Raw genomic sequence first — 11,402 nt, forward strand, 5'->3', positions numbered from 1 at the left:
TCTATCTGTCTTCTTGGAGACTCTTTCTCCCTTTTCACATGCTAACAATCAATTTCTTTTAATTCCACTTTCAGTACTCCTATGACATAGTACCTCTATAGACACAATTCTTATCTCATTATTGGCTAACCTGTAGATAATAATTGAACTCATAATCTCTGTTTATTAAGACAATATGGTTAATGTCTTAAAAGAGACTATTTGAGTTAAGGATGCATATTGTTTGTGTGGTGTGCTGCTAATTGATCCCTCACTTCAAGGTGAGGGATTGGAAACCTGCAGGAACACTATAAGTTTATAGGGGGTAAACCACAATACCTCAGATTTGTACTCCTAGAGGGGAAGATACATGAACCATATGAGAAAACAAGGGAAGAAAGTGTCCCAAACAAACCTAGATGCTATATCAATAAAGTCCAATGACAGCATGGCAGAAGAAATGTCTGAAAGGGAGTTCAGAATGTACATAATTAAAATGATCAGAGAAGCAAATGATGAGATAAGAGCAAATGCAGGTATTGAATAATCACACCAATCAACCGTTAAAAGAGCAAATTCAGAAAGCAAATGATCATTTCAATAAAGAGATAGAGATTCTGAAAAGAAAGAGAGAAATCCTTGAAATGAAGGAAACAATAAACCAAATTAAAAACTCCATAGAAAGCATAACCAATAGGTTGGAACACCTGGAAGACAGAACCTCAGACATTGAAGACAAAATATTTAATCTTGAAAACAAAGTTGACCAAACAGAGACAATGGTAAGAAATCATGAACGGAAGCTCCAAGAATTATGGAATATCATGAAAAGGCAAAATTTAAGAATTATTGGGAGAAGGACAAGGAAACCGTGCCCCATATGGTCCCAGTGCCTGCATGCTGCGGGCTCCAGGGCCTCCCGGCCTAAGGGAGAGGAGCAGGGAAAATGGCACCAGTGGTGGAGAATGTAGTGAAGCTCCTTGAGGAGCAGTACTACAAAGATGCCATGAAGCAGTGCCACAATTACAATGCCCATCACTGTGCTGAATGCAGCGTGTGCCAGCCTTTGGACTCACAGACTGGAGTAGCCCAGAGCAATGTTACATCTGGATGGAAAAGCGACACCTGAGTCCAGGATTGGCTTCTGGACAGCTGTACTCCTCCCCTGCCCGGCGCTGTCGGAAAAAGCGGAGAGCCCACCCGCCTGAGGATCCCCGGCTTTCCTACCCACTTATTAAACCAGACACAGACCAGATCTTGAAGAAGGAGGGGCTCATCTCCTCGGATGGCAGCAGTTTAGAAGCACTATTGCGCACTGACCTCCTGGAGAAGCGAGGCGCTCCAGATCCCCGGATCTGATGATAGCCTGGGGGAGTTTCCTGTGACCAACAGTGGAGTGTGGAAGCAGATCCTAGAACCAGATGACTTCCTGGATGACCTTGATGATGAGGACTATGAAGAAGACACTCCCAAATGTCAGGGCAAGGGAAAGTCCAAGGATAAGTGTGTGGGCAGTCTCTGCAAGTTGGATCCTTCCATCCTGGAGGATGGGGACAAACCGTATGCCTGTGGAAAACATTACAAGAAGTGACCCAGACCCAGTTACCACTATGCCCACTCCCACCTGGCTGAGGAGGAGGGTGAGGACAAGGAAGACTCCCAGCCACCCACCCTTGTTTCCCAGAGATCTGAGGAGCAGAAATCCAAGAAAGGTCCTGATGGATTGGCCTTGCCCAACAACTACTGTGACTTCTGCCTAGGGGATTCAAAGATCAATAAGAAGACAGGACAACCCAAGGAGCTGGTGTCCTGTTCTGACTGTGGCCACTCAGGGCATCTGTCTTGCCTCCAGTTCACCCCAGTGATGATGGCGGCTGTGAAGACCTACCGCTGGCAGTGCATCAAGTGCAAGTGCTGCAACCTCTGCCTCACCTCCGAGAATGACGACCAGCTGCTCTTCTGTGAGGACTGTGACCATGACTACCACATGAACTGTCTGACCCCATCCATGTCTGAGCCTCCAGAAGGAAGTTGGAGCTGCCATCTCTGTCTGGACCTGTTGAAGGAGAAAGCTTCCATCTACCAGAACTACTCCTGATGTGCCACCCCCAGATCCCCCACATATCTAAGGCTGTTTCTCTCCTCCACCTTGTTCTTTCATACCTTTCCCTTCCTCCTCTCTTTCACAAGTCCAGAATCTGGGGTGGTCATGCCAACCTGCCTTTGGCAACAGCAAGCAGAGGTGGCAGCTCTGACCACCTCTGGTCCCAGGCCCTCAGGGAGAAAGGAGCAAAACGCTGCCCCGAGGCAGACCTGTGGGCCCAGATTCTCTCTGCTCTCCATGAAGTGCATTCACTCTGCTTGCTTTGGGCCCAGGCCTTGGTGATCACAGGGTTCAAACCATATCCTCCGAGAAAGAGTGGGAGAGCAGCTCACTTCCTCAGTCCAACTTCTGCTCTGGTCTCCAGGATTTCCTCCCCAGAGGCGAGCCAGGCTGGGCCTGCTTGATGGGAACAGCTGGGAAGGAGCCTTTCATGCCCTTTGTGCTGCTTAACTTTGCCTCCTCCCTCCAGGGCGACACTTTGTCCTTCTACAAGGGGTCTTTTGCCTAGCCAGGATGCTCTTGGTCACCCTCCTGGCTTTGCTGTATCCTGCCCCACCCCACCCAGGGGAGTAGCGCTCCACCTGTCCTTCCTGAGCTTGCCTGACTCACTCACCAGTGCGCTCTGGAGACCCAAGCATTCCCCACCCTCAGAACCTCCTGTCTTCTGCCTCCCTCCTTGTTCCTTTTGCTTTTGTGGGGAGAAGGGACATATCAGGAGGCCAGGTCAGCAGTTTGGGGGCCACAAGGAGATGTTGGATAACGTGCCCGTTTTTTAACTTGACAAAAAAGCCTACCTCCAGAATCCCCTTTTTGTTCTTCTGGGACCTGGGCATTCAATTTCCTGCCCTTTACTGAACTGGGAGCTTCTGCCTCCTGCCTGTGTATCCTGCCTCCCAGGTCACAGAAAAGCCACAAAGATGTCCCCTTCTTGCCTTGCATGCTCGCTAGCAGCTGGTAAGGTCTTCATGCCCTGATTCCTCGGTTTTCTGCTTAGTGGCACTGACATTAAGTAGGAGAGGGATGGTCCATGCCAGGACACCCTGGAATGGTCTTCCCTTTGCTTGTGGGCAGGCCCTAACTCACTGTTGCTTTGGAGTTGTGTCTCCCCTCTCCCCTTTCTTTAGTTCCTGTATTCTAAACATTAGTAAAAATAAACATTTTTTACACAGGAAAAAAAAAGAATTATGGGGATTGAGGAAGGCACATAGATAAAAACTGAAGGAATGAACAATCTATTCAATGAAATAATATCAGAAAATTTCCCAAATCTGAAGAATGAAATGGAAAATCAAATACAAGAAGCTTACAGTACACCAAATATACAAAATTACCACGGATCCACACCAAGGCACATTATAATGAAAATACCTAACATAGAAAATAAAGATAGAATTTTAAAGACTGTGAGAGAAAAAAATCAAATTACATTCAGGGGGAAACCAATACAGATATTAGAAGATTTCTAAACCCAGACCCTAAAGCTAGAAGGGCCTGGAACCACATTTTTCAAGCTCTGAAAGAAAATAGATGCTGACCAAGAATCTTTTACCCAGCAAAACTTACCTTCATATTTGACAGCGAAATAAAATCCTCCCATGATAAACAAAAGCTAAAAGAAATTACAAATAGAAAGCTGGTACTACAGTACATTCTCAGCAAAATATTCCATGAGAAAGAAATGAAAAACAATGATATAAGTCAGCATAGGAAGGAACTACCCTAAAGGAACAGCCAAATAAAGGAGAAACCAAGTCAAGTTAAAAACCAAAATAAGCCAAAATGACTGGGAGTACAAATCATATCTCAATAATAACCCTGAATGTTAATGTCCTGAATTCATCACTCAAAAGACATAGAGTGGCAGATTGGATTAAAGAAAGACCCAACAATATACTGCTTTCAAGAGATTCATCTCATAAAAAAAGTTACCCACAAACTAAAGGGGAAAGGATGGGAAAAAACATCATGCACATGGACATAGTAAAAAAGCAGGGGTATCCATTGTCATATCAGATAAAGCTGACTTCAAGTCAAAATTAGTTAGAAGGGATAAAGAAGGACATTTCATACTGCTTAAGAGAAGCATAAATCAGCAAGACATAACAATCATAAATATTTATGCCCCAAACAATGGTTCATCCATGTACATCAAACAAATCTTTCTTAATTCCAGAAACCAAATAGACCACAGCACAATAATATTACTTGACTTTAACCCACTTCTCTCACCACTGGACAGATCTTCCAAACAAAAATTGAACAAAGAAACCATAGATCTCAATAACACAATCAATAATTTAGAGTTAACATGTATAGAATATTCCATCCATCAATGAGGAAATACACTTTCTTCTTAGTAGCACATGGAGCCTTCTCTAAAATAGACCATATGTTATGCCATGAAGCTACTCCTAGCAAATACAAAACGATAGAGATACTACCTTGTATTCCATCAGATCATAATGAAATGAAATTAGAAATTAATGACAAAATAAAAAACAAAAACTACTCCAACACCTGGAGATTAAATAATATGCTATTGAGTGATGCATGGATTACAGAAGATATCAGGGAGGAAATAAGAATAATTTTCGAGGTAGACAAGAACAAAGATACAGCATATCAAAATCTCTGGGACACTATGAAAGCAGTACTAAGAGGAAAATTCATTGCATGGAGCACATTCAATAAAAGAAGAAAAAGTCAACAAATAAATGACCTAACATCATAGCACAAAGCCCTAGAAAAAAAAAAAAAGAACAGATCAACACCAAAAGTAGTAGAAGACAGGAAATAGTTAAAATCAGATGTGAAATCAATGAAATTGAAACAAAAAAAAATTTAAAAATTGACAAAATATAAAGTTGGTTTTTTGAAAACTTAAAAAAATATTGATAAACCCTTAGCCACACTAACAAAGAGGAGACAGAAAAGTAAAAGTAAAAGTAAAATTCAGGATGAAAAAGGAAATATCATGACAGATACTATTGAAATACAAAACATAATTAGAAGCTATTCCGAAAACCTGTTCTCCAAGAAAATAGAAAATCTTGAAGACATTAACAGGTTTCTAGAGATAGATGATCCACCCAAACTGAATCTAGGGGACACACACAATTTAAATAGGTCAATTTCAAGCAATGAAATAGAAGAAGTTATCAAAAGCCTACCAACAAAGCAAAGTCCAGGACCAGATAGATTCTCAGCTGAGTTCTACAAGACCTTCAAAGAAGAGCTCATTCCAATACTTCTCTAAGTATTCCAGAAAATAGAAGAAGAGGAAACCCGCCAAACATTCTATGAAGCTAGTATCACCCTGATACCTAAACCAGACAGAGACACATCGAGGAAAGAAAATTTCAGACCAAGATCCTTGATGAACATAGACGCAAAATCTCTTAACAAAATTTTAGCATATCACATACAAAAATATATTAAAAAGATAGTGCACCATGATCAAGTGGGTTTCCTCCCAGGGATGCAAGGTTGCTTCAACATTCAGATCAATAAATGTCATTCACCATATCAACAGACTTAAAGTTAAGAATCACATGATTATTTCAATAGATGCAGAAAAAGCATTTGATAAAATATAGCACTCCTTTATGCTTAAAACTCTAGAAAAAATAGGGTTAGTAGGAGCATTTCTCAGCATTTTAAAGGCTATCTATGCTAAGCCCACAGCCAACATCATTCTAAATGGAGGAAAAGCTGAAAAAATTCTCCCAATACTGGAACAAGGCCCTCTTTTACCTCTTCTATTTAACAACATCCTTGAAATTCTAGCCAGAACAATTAGACAGACCAAAGAAATTAAAAGGATAGGAATAGGAAAAGAAGAACTCAAACTATTCCTATTTGTGGATGACATGATTCTATATTTAGAGGAGCCAAATTCCACCAGAAAACTTCTAGAACTCATAAATGAATTCAGTAAAGTAGCAGGATATAAGATCAATGCTCATAAATCTAATATATTTTTATTCTCAAGTGATGAATCCTCTGAAACAGAAATTAGTAAAACTACCCCATTCTCAGTAGTCTCAAAAAAATAAAATTCTTGGAAAATCATCTAACAAAAGAGGTGAAAGACCTCTACAATGAGAACTACAGAACACTAAAGAAAGATATTAAAGAAAACCTTAGAAGATGGAAAGATCTCCCATGTTCTCAGATAGGCAGAATTAATATTGTCAAAATGGTCATACTACCAAAAGTGCTATACAAATTCAGTGCATTCCAATTAAAAGCGCAATGATGTATCTCATGGAAATAGAGCAAGTAATCATGAAATTCACTTGGAAGAATAAGAGACCCAGAAAGGCTAAAGCAATTCTTAGCAAAAAGAGTGAAGCAGGTGTTATCACAATACCAGACCTTCAACTATACTACAAAGCAATAGTAACAAAAATGGCATGGTATTGGTACCAAAATAGACAGGTAGATCAATGGTACAGAATAGAGGACACAGAGACAAACCCACATAAATAGTTTTCTCATACTAGACAAATGTGCCAAAATCATACAATGGAGAAAATATAGCCTGTTCAACAAATGGTGTTGGCAAGACTGGAAATTCATATGGAGCAAAATGAAACTAACCCCTATTTCTCACTCTGCACAAAACTCAACTCAAAATGGATAAAAGACCTTGGAATCAGACCAAAAACTCTTCACCTAATAGAAAAAAAAGTAGGTCCAAATCTTCATCATATTGGCTTAAGACCAGACTTCCTTAACATGACTCCCAAAGCACAAGTAGTAAAAGCAGGAATCAATAATTGGGATAATTCAAACTAAAAAGCTTTTTCACAGCAAAGGAAACTATCAGCAATGTTATGGGAGAGCCTACAGAGTGGGACAAAAATCTTTGCCACACACACTTCAGATAGAGCACTAATCTCCAGAATCTATAAAGAACTCAAAAAACTTTACTCCAAGAATACGAATAACCCAATAAATGGGTTAAGGAAATGAGCAGACACTTCACAGAAGAAGATCTACAAGCAATCAACAGATATATGAAAAAATGTTCAACATCTCTAGTAATAAGAGAAGTGCAAATCAAAATTACCCTAAGATTCCATCTCACTCCAATTGGAATGGCTATTATCAAGAATAAAAGCAACAACATGTGTTGGCAAGGATATGGGAAAAAAAGTACATTCATACATTGGTGGTGGGGTTGCAAATTAGTGCAGCCATGCTGGAAAGCCATGTGGAGATTTCTAAGAAAACTTGGAATGTAATCACCATTTGACCCAGCTATCCCATTCCTTGGCCTATACCCAAAGGACTTAAAATCAGCATACTACAGTGATGCAGCCACATCAATGTTCATAGCTCCTCAATTTACAATAGCTAGATTGTGGAACCAACCTAGATGCCCTTCAACAGATGAATGGATAAAGAAACTGTGGTATATATACACAATGGAATATTACTCAGCCATAAAGAAGAATAAAATCATGGCATTTGCAGGTAAATTGGTGCAGTTGGAGAATATCATGCTAAGTGAAATAAGCCAGTCCCAATCCCAAAAAGGCTGAATGATCTCTCTGATAAATGGATTATGATACATAACCAGGGGTGGGAGGGAGGCAAGAATGGAGGAAGGATGGATTGTATAGAGGAAAAAGAGGGGTAGGGAGGGGAGAGGGGGAAGGAAAAATAACATAAGGAGACCAACATTATTACCCTCTGTAAATGTATGGTTACACAAATGGTGTGACTCTACTTTGTATACAACCAGAGAAACAACAGTTGTACCCCAGTTGTGTACAATGAATCAAAATAAATAATTTTTTAAAAAGGAATCAATAAATGAGATGGTGTCAAACTAAAATGTTTCTTCACTGAAAAGGATACAATTAAGAATGTGTACACAGAGCCTACTGAATGGAAGAAAATCTTTGCCATCTGAACCTCAAATAGAGCCTTAATCTCCAGGATATATAAACAACTCAAATAATGCAACACACACACACACACACACACACACACACACACAAAAAAAACCCAATTGATAAAGGGGAAAAGGAACTGAGCAGGCCTTCCAAGAAGAAGAAACATGAATGGTTAAAAAATATATGAAAAAATGTACACTATCTCTAGCAATCAGAGAAATGCAAATTAAAACTGAGATTCCATCTCACTCCAGTCAGAATGGCAATTATCAAGAATACAATTAATAATAAATGTTGGAGACAAAGATTCACTTCTACATTGCTGGTGGGACTGTAAATTGGTGCAATCACTATGAAAAGCAGTATAGAGATTCCTTAGAAAACTTGGAATGGAAACACCATTTGACTCAGTTATCCTACTTTATATCCAAAGGGCTTAAAATCAGTAGACCACAGTGACTCAGCCACATCAATGTTTATAGCAGCTCAATTTGCAATAGCCAAGCTATAGAACCAAACTAAGTGCCCTTCAACAGATGAATGGATAAAGAAAATGTGGTATATATACACAATGAAATATGACTCAGACTTAAAGAAGAATGAAATTATGGCATTTGCCAGTAAATTAATGGAACTGGAAAATATCATGCTAAGTAAAATAAACCAATCCCAAGAAACCAAAGGCCAAATGTTCTCTCTGATATATAGATGCTAACCCACAATAAGGGTGGCTAGGTAGTGGAAGAGTATAAGTTCATTGGATTAGGCAAAGGGGAATGAAGGGAAGAGAGAGGGGATGGTAATAGGACTTGGCTCATAAATGAATACATGACCAGTGGTGTAACTCCACATCATGTACAACCACAAGAATGGATCACTAATTGGAATGGGTTGTACTCCATGTATGTATAATATGTCAAAATACAGTCTACCATCATGTACACCTAGTAACAGCAATTTAAAAACAAATGAAAAAAGAAAAATATAATCTGAATTGATTTTTCATAGATCAATTTAAAATCAAGTTAGACTGCAGAATAAAAGCTCAGTGGACTTGAAGTTATAGCAACAGAAACAAAACAGAAGCATAAAGAGAGAAAAGTTATAAAAATTGAACAGAAGCACAGTGAGCCATTAAATATTGTCAAGAAGTCTAGTGTATATATATATTCAGAATCCCCTCCTCAAAAAAAAATAGAGAGAAGGTTTTCTTAGGAAAACATTGGACAAAATTTATTTCATCAAAATGTTTCCAAGCTTTATGAGAACTATAAACCAAAGAAGACAGGAAGCTAAAAAAAGACAACCCCCAAAAAGAAACAAAGAAATATCATAATCAAATTACCAGAAACACTTCATATAGAAAAAAAATCTGAAGAGCTTAAGATTATCTAAACAACATTCCATTCAAAGATAAAAATAACCAAAGAATTTCTGTCCACTACTTTTCAAGTCAGAATTGCATCTTTACAATACTTAATGAAAATAATAATAATTTTCAATATAAAATTGTACATTTAGCAAAAATATTTGTCAAAAATGAAGATGAAATAAAGATAATAATTGAGGTAGTTGGTGGCCAGTAGACCTTCATTTATAGAAGTTTACATGGACGAAAATAGGAACAGATTGAAATAGAAAAGTATATAAAAAAATGAAGAATACTAATAGTAAATACATGGACCATATAAAACTTTTCTCATTGTTTAAAGTTATAAGAGATATTGAGCTATTTAAAGCAAGTATAATAGTAAAATAGTATGGAATTTTTAAAACATGTAGAAGTAAAATGTATGAAACCAAACCAGGAAATCAAAAGCATATACCATAGGAGTGAGGAGATAGAAACAGACAGTTGCAAGACTCTTTTAAGTCACATAATATGTGCAATATTCCAAAGATGCATATTGTTCTAATTTTTCCAACTTGTTGGCATATATAGTTCACAAAAGTAATGATTTTGGTGTTTCTATGGTGCCACTGGTAATATCTTCTTTTTCCTCTCCAGTGTTGAGCTTTCTCTTTTTTCTTAGTATACCTAGAAGTTTGTAAATTTTGCTTATCTTTTCAAAACAACAATTCTTCGTTTCATTGATTTTTTTTGTATGTTTTTTATTTTCCATTTTATTTATTTTTGCTCTATTTCATTTATTTTTGCTCTGGTGTTTATTTTTATTTCTATTAATAATGGGTGTGGTTCAGTCTTGGTCTTCTAGTTTCTTGACTGGAATTCTAGGTTGTACACTTGAGATCTTTCTACATTTTTTGATGCAGGCATTAATTGCTATAAACCTCTCTCTTAATTTCGCTTTGTTATATCCCAGGTGGTTTTTGTTTGTTATATTTTCATTATCATTTGTCTCCAGAAAACTTTAAGTGTACTTCTGAATATTTTATTGTTCCCTTCGTTGTTCAGGAGCATATTGTTTAATTTCTGTGTATTTGTATGGTTTTGAAAGTTCTTCATGTTATTATATGCCATTTTATAAAAAAAATAAAATGCATAACCTAGAGAGCATCTGTAAAATATGAAACAGAGGGTTAGCTAAAAAAAAATAGAAGAAACAAGAAAAATATTCAACTAACAGAAAAGAAGGCAGGAGCAGGTAAAATAAAGAGCAAGGTGATAAATTTAAGCTCATTCATATCAACAAGTGTGTTGTATAAAATGACAATTAAAAAGAATAAAAATGAAAATGCAACATAAAAATTGTGAGATGTATATTAGAAGTGATTCTTGGAAGGAAATTTTTACTTTAAATGTTTATATTTGTAAAGAAGAAAAAACTAAAACAAGCAAAAGGATAAGCAAATTAATCTCAGAATTCACAGGCATAAAGAAATAATAAACAGGAGAAAATAAATTTTAAACTTCAAAAAAATAAGAATGTCAGAAACTTTTTTTTTTTGCAAATGTTGATAGAATTGATAAACCTATGACAGGCTGGCAATGAAAAAGAAGGTAAAGACACAACTTACTAATAGAGTGAACGAAAAGGAACATCAACATATATCCCACAGACATGAGAAGTATAATTTAGTATTATGAACAGCTTTTACCAAAAAATCCACAACCTACATGAAATGGATATACTTCTCAAGTGAGACAAATTACCAAAGCTCACTCAAGAAGACATAGAAATTCTAGATAGCCCTATATCCACTAAATAAGTTAAATTTGTAATTAAAAATTTGCCTTAAAAGAAATTTTAAATCTATATAACTGCAATGGTAAATTCTATGAAATATTTAAAAAATCCAGCTATTCACAAATACTTTCAGAATTTATTAGAAAAAGCAAGCATTAACCTGATACCAAAGCCAGATAAAGAGATCACAAGAAAACAACAGACTGATATCCCTCCTAACAACAAACAAACAAACAAAAATCATCCTTAAGAAGATGCTGGGAA

General features: G+C 37.2%; 1 pseudogene across 1 annotated transcript; it reads left to right on the plus strand.

Annotated features, from left to right (window-relative positions):
• The first annotated feature begins 903 nt into the window (after positions 1–903).
• LOC306670235 (zinc finger protein ubi-d4-like) lies at positions 904–2,412 on the plus strand (annotated as a pseudogene). Its single transcript has one exon. The product of its transcript is annotated as a zinc finger protein ubi-d4-like (transcript).
• Positions 2,413–11,402: the final 8,990 nt, after the last annotated feature.

Source organism: Sciurus vulgaris (assembly GCF_902686455.1).
Source record: "Sciurus vulgaris genome assembly, chromosome: 9".
NCBI lineage: Eukaryota > Metazoa > Chordata > Mammalia > Rodentia > Sciuridae > Sciurus > Sciurus vulgaris.